The 13,655-nt window shown below is 42.8% G+C and overlaps 1 protein-coding gene across 3 annotated transcripts in view; it reads right to left on the bottom strand.

The window, feature by feature from the left end:
• Positions 1 to 13,655, bottom strand: part of MTHFD1L (methylenetetrahydrofolate dehydrogenase (NADP+ dependent) 1 like) — a 148,852-nt gene that overhangs the window by 6,132 nt on the left and 129,065 nt on the right. For 2 of the 3 annotated variants that reach the window (XM_069955376.1, XM_069955373.1), the window contains one exon: positions 7,228 to 7,444. The exons of the other annotated variant lie outside the window; for it this stretch is intronic. The gene's annotated coding sequence lies outside the window, so the exon portion shown is untranslated. Of the gene's footprint in view, positions 1 to 7,227; positions 7,445 to 13,655 lie in introns of those variants that run through there. 3 annotated transcript variants of the gene reach the window in all.

Below are 13,655 nucleotides of genomic sequence, written 5' to 3'. Positions count from 1 at the left end.
TGGATGGTGCGGAGAACCACATATAGCTTAAGGGGCGGGGACACACAATATCTCTTTACCTCTGTGATACGTATATACACACGTTCCTACTGCCGATGCCCTGTGCAGTAGGGCTTTATATATACGTTCCTGCTGTGAAGAGGTTTTAATGTGAGCGGGACCGCTTCAGTGTGATCAGCCCTCCACACATTAGTGTCCCAGCCATAGCATTAATCACTATATACAATCTGATTGTATATATTAAAATCTAGAGAACATGGCGCAAAAAAATGACCCCAACCAGCCCTGAAGGAGGAAAAATAAAAGTGTTATGGAGTGTCATGAAGTTAAAAGTATCTAACCTGAGGATATCTCCCTATAGCATACTGGGCGCTGAGGATTAAACCAAGTTTCTGACCTCCATCCTCAGCACCGTTTCAAGGATAAGGAATTTATTCCTTATGCTATGAAGTAATTTTGGGGCACTAGAGGAGGGACTATCACCCCCAGGGCAGCATCTGCAATGTCCCCCCCACCCACTCTGCTGATGTTCAAAACTACTTATTAGCATAAGTAATAAACTCCATATAACACAGAAATGGCGCTGAGGATGAAGGTAAGAAACTTCCTTTTATCGTTAGCACCCTGTGCCCTATAGGGAGATTACAGCAGGTTAGATACTTCTGTGCAGCTGAAAACAATACATTTTAAAGCCTGACCCAAAGCCTAGGATCGCCGTCACTATTATCAGCTGTAGGAGCATTTCTAGCACTGGTCCTGGCCCATAGTCGCCCTTGTAAAAGGCCCTTAGGCTACTGGAGAGCCTGCAATCTCCTCATTGCTGATATCTTTGTTACCTAAAGCATCACTGTCGTTAAATTTTTTTTTGCAGAAATCAATAGTCCAGGTGACTTTAAGAAACTTTGTAATTGGGTTTATTAGCCAAATATGCCATTATCTGCATGTAAAAAGTCTTTTCCCAGGTTCCCCCCTCCTCTTCTTTCGGTCATCCACTGCTCAGAATCAGAAAATCTCAACTGTTTTTTCATCAGTCGGATCTGTCTGGTCTATGAAGAGGGGAGGGGGAGGAGCGAGATTAGGGGGCAGCAGAGAGCTGAGAACAAAGGATTGCTTAGTGGGGGAGCTATTCAGAGCCCTAATTAGAGGTCAAAGAGGTCAGTGGTGACTGCAGAGGAGAGAGTCTGGGATGTGAATGTAAATTCCCATGGAATTAAGACGTTGGCTGCAAGGCCCACCTCCGCATGACGACTGAAAGACAGAGCTATGAATCACATCAAAAAAGGCGTAATTACAGCGACACCCAGTCCTGAGACCGTGGCTAGTTGGACCTGCAGAAACGCCCAGATGAAGTCTATTAGCATAGAGCGCAGGCATTTATAAAAGTATGTTTTCGGAGTATACAGTACCCGGGAGGCAGCCACACTATATATGTGTGTGTTAAGAGCGCTATAACTTTTTTTTTTAGGTGACTGGTTCCATTTAACAGAACAGACTTTAACGTTTACGTTAAACATAAAAACAATAAGGGTATATTCACACGGGTATCTCGCTGCGAGCCCGGCAGGTCCTGGCAGTTCCCATACACTACATACTTGCTGCGGTTTAAACGACCGCAGCGAGTATGTAATTCTGCCGCCCTTAACCCCTTCTGCTCCCCCGCTGTGTATATACTTTACCTGTCCTCGCTGCACGGGTCCGGCGTCCTGCTCTCCTGTCCGGCCAATCAGTGTGTTGCCCAGCCGCAGCCACTGATTGGCCGGGCGGGAGAGCAGGACGCCGGACCCGTGCAGCGAGGACAGGTAAAGTATATACACAGCGGAGGAGCAGAAGGGGTTAAGGGCGGTATAATTACATACTCGCTGCGGTCGTTTAGACCGCAGCAAGTATGTAGTGTATGGGAACTGCCAGGACCTGCCGGGCTCGCAGCGAGAATCTCGCTGCGAGCCCGTCCGTGTGAATATACCCTAAAAGAATAACCGAAGCAATTTGCAACGTGAAAGACACAGATCACAGTTTTGCACCCACATGCGGCGTTCCTTGCACTGGCAGCCATACTATATCATAAGCCGCTGGTAATCAGACCTGCAGATGGACGGGGTTTTGTGGATGAAATATGGGCAAATATGGTCAATTTGCTTTAAATAATGAAACGTAATTTAGGGGTTAGTGGAATTTTTAACATTAATTCATGTTAAGTTCACTTCTTTCTAGGGTTTATCTTGGGACTTTTATTTCACACTCATTTTGCATCTCTTTTTTTTCCCCAGAATTCTCAGTGGAGCAGCAATAGCCTTTAAGTCTCCACACTCTTTATGGTGGACTCTCCTTAAGGACAATCGGTACCCCTTGGGCCCACGTCGATAGGACTCACTAGCCGGTCAACACCCTGCTCTGCACTGAAGAGGGGCACCAACCCCAAAACTGCTGTCTGCAGATGGGAAATCTTTCTTTTTGGAGAGATTGTTTGGCTTGGCATAATATCCCCAATCAATGCTCTAAGTGCCCTATTACATGGGAGGATTATTGTGTGGAAAGTAGTTATATCGCTCAAACAAACAATAATCTTCCTGTGTAATTGTAGGGAACAATAGAATAATCGTTCGTGTGTCGCTGATTGTGGATTAGGATCTGACCCTCATATCAACACTAATCATTCGCTGCAATTCTATATTTGTTCACTAATCGTTCAGTGTAATTCCAAATCGTTCCTTCAATCGCTGGGATCAGAGGGAGGAAACCATTGAAGTAACGACCATTGCTCTGTGTAATATGGTGAGTGACGTAAGGTTAATGATAAACAATCTCATTTGCCTAGCTATTTTGCATATCCTGTCTTCCCACACTTCTATACAGATATTGTCATCACTCTCATCAGACCCTTTCCCCAGACTCACAAGATAATTTCTTCATCTCACGCAGAGACATTACAATTTTTTTTTTTACTAATCAGTAAAAGCCGTATTACACGGCACAATAATAAGGGGGAAGTGAGCGCCAACCTGTCAGGCAAGTGCTCGCTCCCTGTGTTATTACACGCACAGACAGCAGGAGGGGCTTTCCTCAGATCGTCTGGGCTGCCCATTATAGTCAGCTGCGGTCTGCTGCCACCTCTTACATAGAGCGACCGTCACGGACATGATCTTTCAACATGTTGAAAAAACATGATCCACCATAATCGGTCGTACCATCTGATTGTGATCTTTTAACATGTCCAATTACACAAAATGATTATCGCCCACAATGGTTGGTAAGCAGCCAAGTACGGCCGGTAATAGTTTGGTGTAAAAGGGCCATACATTTTTTAATAAGCTGGCCACATCAGGGAATTCTCTCCAGATCCAGTATAATATAGTTTATTATCTTACATGTATAATTATCACAGCAATCAGACTCCTGGCAGAGGTCGCTAGATTTCACTGGATCTGTCAATGGTCGGCAGATATTTTTTTTTTCCTCTGTGGACAGCTAAAGAGCTGCAAGGCAACAGTGCTTAGGGTCTTACATGTGCACATCTCTGTCCATCCACAGCCACAAGTGAGTTGTGATCAGAGAGATCAGTGTTCGTGTGAAGTGCCTTTACATGGCACAACCAATCATGCGGCCGACCCACATAAATAATCCTTGTATTGTGTGTGTGGTCATGGAAACAGATCACACAAGCAGTCTATACATACCATCTGCGCTGCTGTGTGATCTGGCATCCTGCTTTCTGGCTAGAGAACGGGATGCCGGATCACACAGCAGCGCAGATGGTAAGTATGCACTGCTTGTTAGTGATACAAAGACTCTCACCAACCTCCATAAGAATATTAGATTCTGCTTCATCTCACACTCAGTGACTGTGCTTGAGGTACAGTATGACAGTCTTAGATGACCACAAAGTATTAACAGCAGGTTGGGTAGAGGAAAAAAAAAAAATAAATAAGTGAGTTGTTCAGGGGTCCAGATATTGCTGATGGCAGCTCTCCAGCATCACTACTTTAAGAAAAGCAAGGAGGGGACACAGACACCACAGTAACAGATATGTTGGAACCCATTTATTATCCTGAGAATATTTAATACTTTGCTTCCAGTAAACACAATTCCAACAGTTTTATTATTGCAAAACGATCATTCTTTTTCCTTTGGTAAAACGATGCAATAGAGTGAGAGGAACCAAAGTGAATGATCTGAATGTATAAGAACAGTTCTTACAAAACTCACTGCGCACATCATTTAGATACAAGCAAATGCAACGTTGTACAATGTTCTTTATTGTAAAAGAAAATTAACCTGCCGACCGAAAGAACACGAAAAAAACAGCTTGGTAAAAAAATATTACTTAAAGAATCATATTTTCATACTTTACATATTCAGCTATTCTGGGGTCAGAAAGGTCAGTGCTTATCTATGAACTTACTGAGAGAAGATTGCAGGGTGTTGTGCTGTGCAGGACTGCTCCGTGCTCACTCACTCCTAACAGCCCCTCCCCTCTCCATAGCCACATAATGGAGACAGAAATCCTGCTTCATTTGATGTGAGGGGGGAGGCTGGGAGATTGCTCTTTCAGTACAGAAGGAAACTCTTTTAGTACATAAAACCTATTACAGAGTTTCTTAAAATCGCTTGTACTGTTGATATTTAATGTTTTCAGAAAAATTACCCTGAAATGACAGTTATGCTTTAAATGGGCGCTGTCACTTTCAGGGTGCGTTCACACAGACAGGATCTGCAGGTTCAAAGCAAATCATATCTGGGCAATTAAATCTGCTGCAGATCCTGCACATGTGAACACATCCTAAGCCTATTCTCTACCTCTGTGCATGTACTGAACTCTAAGCAGGTGGCACTTTTTATGGTCTGTGCAAAACTGTACGATTGTTGCATCAAAATCATCATTAGGCGCAAGTGCCTTGAATGCTTGGCTAAGAAAAAAAACAAAAAAACAAGAAAAAACCATTAGGAAAGAAGAGGAGAAACCAGGCCCCCTCAGAGCATAAAAAACAAGAAATGGCACGGCCGGTGTAAACAGCTCAAAAATAGTGCAAAGGCCTTTATAAATCTAGTGCAACTCAGAATTAGCCACAATGATAGCGCAAACCCAATGATGCACCTGCCCCTTAATGTAAGTCTATGGGACAATCTTGTTTTCCAGGTTTCTGACCGCAACACAAGTGCTCAGCCGTGCATTTCTCCCCACTCATCCCAGTGATTGTTCAGGGTCTGTACACTATAGGGCTGGTTTCACGCAAACCCAGAACGGAAAATATAAAGGGAGGACTTGTACTTCTCTTCTCTGATGGATCCTCTTCTTGTTTTGGCACAAGAACTGAAGCTCCTCCGGCTGCAACTTCACGGCCCTGATGATGGATTGCGGTGTTTATCAGAGCCTCACACCCCCCTGCCCTCTTTGAATAACTAATATCTGACGATAATCCATCGAACTCTTAAAATGTGGATCCAAGATTGTCATCCGACACGGCTTCACTTACAGCTGCACAGTTGCAAAAATAGCCGAAATAACTGCATAAAAAAATACTAATAACTGATCAAAACAAATATTACATTTTTCTAACAAGCTAATACTGCTGATATACAATACATAAAATGTTCTGCGCCAGAATGTGCTGACACTATTGGTTCATCCTACAAGGTGTTCTTGGTCTTACACTGTAAGCCCCTACATTTATCAGAGAGAAGATGCCGGATCTTCATTGTACTTCTCCCAGCATGAGCCATGTTAGTTACTGTAGGAATAGTGTCCAATATGTGCGCCTGACCTTGCTTTTTCATTGATTGAAATTGTGAAGATGTATAGAGCCTATCTGAAAAGGCCAGGACTAGAAATTAGTGAATCCTGAGCACGCCCGAGGGTCCTTCCAAACCCAAACGCTCTGCATTTGATTACCGGTGGCTGAAGTAGTTGAATGCAGTCCTGGGGAGTCCTGAAAACATTGGTTCAGCCTCTGGCTGTTTTTCAAGCAGCCTTAGGACCCTATTACACAAATGGATTGCCGATCGCTCCGGACAGTAATCTCTTGGGGTTATAGGGCTTGTTGAAAAATCCCTATCAACCAACATGCATGATGTCGTGATCTATTAACATGCTGACACAAAGTGATCACCGCTGCTCTTTCTTATGAGCCATCTCTAGATCATCCGTGCAGCCGACTCGCCCGCCCACCCCCCTCCCCTGATGTTGGTGCGTGTAATAGCAGAGAGAGTGGGCAACAAGGAGGAAGCCAGCACTGATCTGACAGGTCGCTGCTCATTTTTTCCTCAACATGTGATAGTGCCTTTGAGGCTGTATTCAACTTCTTTAGCCACCGGTAATCAAATGCAGAAAGTTTAAATGCGGTTTCTGTAACCAAAAATTAAAAAAAAAAAAAAAGACCTTCCCCTTTAAGACAAATTGCTTTACTCCCAGCTTTAATACCAAAGATAACGTCCTAAAATATAAATTTCTGCCTCTAATATAAGAACAGATGGTGCCAAATGTGTTCAATTTAATCTATGTTATAGATGAAGTAACCAGTAAGCGCTGGGATAGGTCCCAGTGTATGCATGAGGCGTATCCATAGACTCCTATTACCGAAATGAGGAAAAACCAGTCTAACACAAAGCTCACATGGTGAAATTAATACAAAAAGTAACATCTGCTCATATCTCGATGCACAAGGGACCCGAACTCATCACACGGAGACGGACTCATCACACGGACGTATCACACAGAGACGGACTCATCACACGGAGACGGCCTCATCACACGGACACGGCCTCATCACACGGACACGGCCTCATCACACGGACACGGCCTCATCACACGGACACGGCCTCATCACACGGACACGGACTCGTCACACGGACACGGACTCATCACACGGACACGGACTCATCACACGGAGACGGACTCATCACACGGAGACGGACTCATCACACGGAGACGGACTCATCACACGGGCTGCTGTTCGCAGGTTACACCAGGGTCTGTTTTATGCCATTTTACAAATCTTAGCCATTGTGCCTGTACTTACACCGACCTATAATATCCAAATGGAAGCCGATGGACAAGCCAAGTATGACCTTAACTGGATGAACTGAGGCCTATGAATGGGTTAACCATCACCCACTGAGTACGCCAGGTGTGCACGGAGCATTACTTCTAACATGGCTCATTATTTAGCAGATTCTCACGATATGCGGTAGAATACAAGATCTTGTATATGTCAATAAACAGCATGTAACATATAGGTTGAAAGTCTTTTAGTGCACAGGTAAACAGGATGAGTAGCATGATATATATACAGAGCAGCTGCCCTTTGTCCCAGACGTTTCAGATTTAACACTGTATTACTTAGAAGGAAAAGACGCCGGATTCTCGGCGGGTTCCGTTGGCTTGAGTGAAAATCGAGTAGTAAGCATTCTTGGGATTCACACAGATTCCAGACACAGGCAGTGAGGGATTCTGGGGAGGGAAAGAAAGTAGATACCTATTTTAATATTTTGCTTCCCAGCAGGCTGTAGAGACACACAATCAATTCACTGGGAACAGACAGGAGACCCATTGTATAACCTATGGACCCAGCTATATGGTGGGTGGATCAAGATGAAAAAAAAAAAAATATATATTATATATATATATATATATATATATATATATATATATATATATATATATATATATATATGTATATATATATACACACACACACACACACACACACAATATATTATATATATATATTATAATATAATATAATATATATATACACACATATACATACAGTGGTGCCTTGAATTAAGAGCATAATTCGTTCCGGGACCGTGCTTGTAATCCAAATCCACTCTTATACCAAAGCAAATGTTCCCATAAGAAATCATTGAAATGTAGACAATTGGTTCTACACCCCAAAAATCATTTTATAATCATTATAGCAGCAGTGTGTATAGCTGAGTGTGAGTGCAAGCACATTATAGCAGCGTGTATAGCTGAGTGTGAGTGCAAGCACATTATAGCAGCAGTGTGTATAGCTGAGTGTGAGTGCAAGCACATTATAGCAGCGTGTATAGCTGAGTGTGAGTGCAAGCACATTATAGCAGCAGTGTGTATAGCTGAGTGTGAGTGCAAGCACATTATAGCAGGAATGGAGAGGATGGGAAACACAAGGGCTGACAGAGACTGCAGGGAGCATGAAGGAATGAGCAGGGCAGATGTGGGCACATACATGCAGCACTCTCTGTCCTGGGAGAGAGGGGTTAAAGCTATTAAGAGATTACCCCCACAGTCCTGTCCCCTGATGCAAGCCCCAGCCTGAAGTGGATCCGCTATAAATTGGAAGGTGAGAGAGACTTCCTGGGTCAGAGTACTGTGCTGCAGACCCCGCTATGCAGGCCATGCCCCTCCTCCACTCATGCTCCCACCCAATACCAGGAGCTCTTAAACCAAAGCAATGCTCTTAAACAAAGTCACAATTTAGAAAAACTGTGAGCTCTTCTTGCAAAACGCTCTTAAACCAAGTTACTCTTAAACCAAGGTACCACTGTATATATATATATATATATATATATATATATGATACACTAGTGGCCCTAAGCTTGTAACCATCAAATATACATACACACACACACATTTTATATATATATATATATATATATATATATATATATATATATATATATATATATATACACACACATACATATATACACACATATACATACACATACACAGTATACATACACTACTAAACATCATTGGTTACTGAAGGGTCTCCCTGCAAGGACATAAAACAAGGCTTCTAACTGATGGCCGTCCATAGAAGTATCCCCCACCCATAATGCAATGGCTATTAATATGCTAATAATCTATCACTAAAATTATCAGAAATGTCAAAAAGTATTGATCACAGAGGTCTCAGAAGAGACTGATCAGAGAGATGGACCACTCTGATCAGCAGATCTATCCGTGGAGAGATTTTAGCAGCGCCACCACTCCCTGGCCGGCTGGTTGTTCTGTATATGAGAAAACAATGACTGAGTGATCAGCTGGCCGTGGAGTTAATGGTGCTGCCGCCATCTCTCCCCCGCTATAGCTTCTGATCTGAGGTTTAGGTCACTTTGCCATTTTACAGGAAATATATGGGGGGGGGGGGGGGTGCTGCTGTCAAAGAAGTCTTTTCGGCATTGGTGAGGAGAACCATTAGGGGTGGGGGTCCAAGGACTTGGCCTTATGAAGAAGATCATTTGCCTTAATTGTGTTGTCTCTGGCTTCTCTATTAGGCATAAAGCTAAAGCCACTTGGTTAAACTCCTATTCCAGATAATCTGCTTTAGTTCAGCTTGTTTATGCACAAGGTTCTTACATTTCACGATTCCTTGGGGTAAATTTATGGTGTCGGATGAGAATGAAGTAGTTGGCCTGTGAGGATAGCTGGAGATTTCTGTGAGAACCCTCCTATACATATGCATTGTATCAAGCAGCTAAAAGGAAATCTGGTTCCACTTGAGCAGTCACAGAAGCAATGCATTAGGTTTAGCAGTCCGACTTGTTTTATCTACAAATGTTCAAAATTAGTTAAAGCTTGTTCTGGCATTACCATAAAACGTATGCGCAATTCCTGTCCTCGTAAACTCAAAAGGCAAAAAAACACATTGGGCTCCAATACCCGATCATTTCGCAGAAAGTTTTTGTTTAAGAAATTTAACAAATTATTTTTAACTTTTAAAAGATACTGCTGGTAGAATACGGCTGAGCATATGGAAGTCTACAATACCCTGCTTTCTCCTTCCAAGAGGCAGCCTCCAGTCTCGGCACTAGAACAAACCAGAAGAAGCGCTCAGCTGATCACGTCTCCCCCTGCCATCTTCTCACTGTAGGAGACGGACTTTATAGTTAGGGATCTATTACACGGAGCAATAATTGGCCGAATCAGGACGATTCACGCTCCATGTAATGGAGAAAACTGATCAGCTGATGATTGGGTCATTGGCTGATCGGGTCTTTAGGTCCAGACCTAAAATCATCGGCCGCCGATTAAGCACATATGCATGACCAAGCTACGTGTAATAGTGATACTTGGCTGACGGCTAAAGATTAAATAAACTGTTACACATGACCTCTACAAGATCTCTGTCTTCTCCTATTCTCTGCTTCCTCCCCAGTGCCGAAGGAAGAGAATAAGAGAAGAATTTAATGGGGTGTTTCAGTATCAGAACAACTATTTTCTATCCCCCGTATCCAACCAAGGAAGAATAACCTCTCCCGGCACCACTACCTTCTCGGCTTGGCTCAGATGAACGTCTCCCCGCTATGGATTCCCTCACTACTGCTGCAGGTGTTGCTCAATCACCCCTATACATATAACTTACTGTGTATAGTGTTGTCGCTAATACTACCAGCTTCAGCATGTGTTATTGCCCGATTTACCACTGACAGGAGGCTTGGCTGGTTTTGGTCTCTGACCACAAGCTCCACCCCCTGAGTGATGTCATCGCCTTGGGAAAAAAATACAGTCAAGCAAATTCCATGTTCACACCATACGGATATTTCAGCTATATTTGGGGTAAGGCTGGGTTCAACACTGCGTTTTTGCAATCTGTTTTCGTGCAAAAAGGGATGAAAAATACGGATGCAAAAAATGCATTTGTGTGCATCCATTTTGATCTGTTTTCCCATTGACTTCTATTTAAAAAAAAAAAAAAAAAAAAAAAAGGGGATCAAAACGGATACATTTTTTTAAACGGATTAAAACGATTGAGAAAGTATAATGTCCACATCCAATCATCTTGTTTTCAAGAAAGATAAGCCGCTACCAGAGAGATATCGCAGCTATTCCAAATGATGCCACCCGTACATATATGTTTGGCTCACCCAAGTACAGTGTAGGGTCCATCCCGGGCATGAGACCACCTTATCGTGGTGGGGTAGTATATACTATTTACAAATGGTAACCAAGACCCTCATTTTTTTGAAGATTTTTTTTTTTAGCAGTTTGGGGGGGGGGTGTTGCTTTTAACGATTTTCATATCTGTTTTGGGTCTGTGTCTTGCCATTAGCGGTCAGCTGTTGCACTTTTTGTGCTTGTGTGTACACATAGGAATGTCTGGGTGCAACCAATGCACCACCTATAGGTACATACTGATCAGCAAACCAAATGCGCTCCTCTACTGCCTAGACATGCCTCTATTATATCAATGTGACCTTTTAGTACTACCTTCTAACCGCAGTCAGCAAATGGTATGTGGTAGAGCTACATCATGTGTATCGGCCTTCTGAAGGAAATAACATGAATCCAACAAGCACATGACACAAAGAAATTAAGTTTAGGTTAATTCAGTCAATGTCAGGAGGACAAACACCACTGCCTGCCTTGTGACTGAGTCATGGGAACCCCATCAATGTTACATAAGGAGAAGAAGATGAATAGCGGAATTTACAATTGTCCATCATTGTTGCAGCTGTAAAAATAAGACTCACACTGGCGGCCATGTGAAACCTGCCACTGAAAATATAAGTATAGGGAAGAGTTTAGGTCTCCATGTGACAAGGAATATTAAGCTACTGAATACTTTCTTTCTATATTGCGTCCTTGTATTGTAATTTACTATTCCTATTTGTCGCGCTTTTAGGTAAAATGCAGCAGAAATATATTTTAGACTAAGGCGCAAACTGGTGGTAAAAATAGTGCAATAGAGAACAATGACCGTAAAGTGAAATCAAGACAATGGCAGAAAACTAAACACTACAAATAAACAAACTAAAAAATTTAAATCAATTGAATATTTGGTGTGACCATCCTTTAAGGAACCATTATGAATCTTAAAAGTTGGCAGTATTTAGAGGATTAAGGGTGGAAAGTTGGGGGGCTGAGATGTTTTTCCTGGCTTTGCCTCCTTTCAGTTGGAATTGAAAACTAAATTTGGTACCATAGGAAAGCATGATATCGGACGTTTACAATTCTTATAACTATTTTTGATTTTGGGTAGAACTGGCAGATGGCAGGGCCTCAAGCAGTTCCACAGTCTGTGGAGATACGTGTCGTCATGAAGTTTGAGACGTCACAAACACTAGGGAAGAAGTGTCCTATACAGCACTGTCAAAATGTAGGTTTCTTGTTTGAAGATGCTGTCCATAAGCCGATTCCTGAGGATCCAGATACTGGATCTCTCCCTGAAATGTGTTGGTTTAATTATTATCAATATCCTAGACATGTGCAAGCTGAGATTTTTGAATAGTGAACATGCACCTTCGCTTGCCTCCAAAGTTCATCCTCCATCCCCTTGAAAGTGCCGTCAGATCATCCCACACTAATCTTGTCATTTTAGCTCCCCCAAGGTACCGGTCAAATCTTTAGGTAAAACCACTTACCTAATTTTCGCTTGTGTAAGAAAAACAAATAAAAATCTTCCACTTCTTAAAAAAGCCTTTTGTGGATTTCTCAATTGTGCAAATGACCTCTAGCTGGTCATGGGTCATGTATTTTTTAAACTGGCTGACCACCGCCTCAGGCCTGGCCATATGAGGCACTAGGTATTTAGCTTGGAGACGTCTCTTTTTGCCACCAGGGTGAAGACATGAGTGACAAGCGTAACTTGGTCATCTGAATATGTAACAAGAGGTAAGAGTGAGATACGGATGAGCAGTTGAGTTGCCGGCAGTTCCTTTAACGTAACCCCAAAAAAATAATGCATCGGGGGCACCAATCCAAGAAGCAGGTCATGCAGCACAATGCAAGTGTGGGGAAAAGTAAGCTTAGTGTCTCATCGCTACAAGGTGCGATGATCTGCATAAGGTGCAATGTTCTAAGACTCTCTGCCAAAAGGTGCGATGATCTGCATGAGGTGCAATGTTCTAAGACTCTCTGCTACAAGGTGTGATGATCTGCATTAGGTACAATGTTCTAAGACTCTCTGCCACAAGGTGCAATGATCTGCATGAGGCGCAATGCTCCCTAGAGTATACAGTGAGATTCTGCGATATACACCAGCACCACAGCCAGCGGGTGACACCATTACACTGTAACCATTTCCAGCCTCCATTATGTTCCGTAGGTAAGTATTGATTCTGGACTCGGTATAGAGAAGTGTACACATCGCCGTCACACATTGTCTTATAGGGTTATAGGTTAGATTTCTTTTTAGCTTAATGGACTACAGAGAAGATGGCGGCTGATTTTACGACCATCCCAGACAGGAAAGATTAGTGGAATTCAGTCTGCACTCCGCCCGGCCATTTCCCTCGCAGCTCAGTGACTGTTATAGATGGCGCGGAGCTGGACGGCTGTGCCAGGCTGGAGGCTTTTATATCTGCAGCACGTCAGGCGTGTGAGGCCATTACCTCTTATATTAAAGTACCTGCAATACTTGGATTGCTGCTCCTATATTTCCAGATTCTATTCTCTCCACTACGAGTCAATCACTTGGCGCCAGAACGAACTCTAAAAGCGAAAACCATTAGCACCTTTCTACAGAAACATGCCAAAGTATATACCTGGTGCGTAGCTTAAATCGAAAAATTGTTCATGTCTCACCGATTGTTCATTCAGATCGGACCCTAAAATCATTGTTAATTGTTCGCTGTCATTCTGCATTTGTCCACTAATTGTTGTGTTATGCTGCGTATACATGGAGTGATAATTCGCTCAACTGAACGATTAACGATTTAGAAGTAACAATGTG

Source organism: Dendropsophus ebraccatus, chromosome 15, assembly GCF_027789765.1.
Source record: "Dendropsophus ebraccatus isolate aDenEbr1 chromosome 15, aDenEbr1.pat, whole genome shotgun sequence".
Taxonomy (NCBI): domain Eukaryota; kingdom Metazoa; phylum Chordata; class Amphibia; order Anura; family Hylidae; genus Dendropsophus; species Dendropsophus ebraccatus.
The sequence above is the reverse complement of the archived record's forward strand: the minus strand, read 5'-3'. Positions and strand labels throughout refer to the sequence as shown.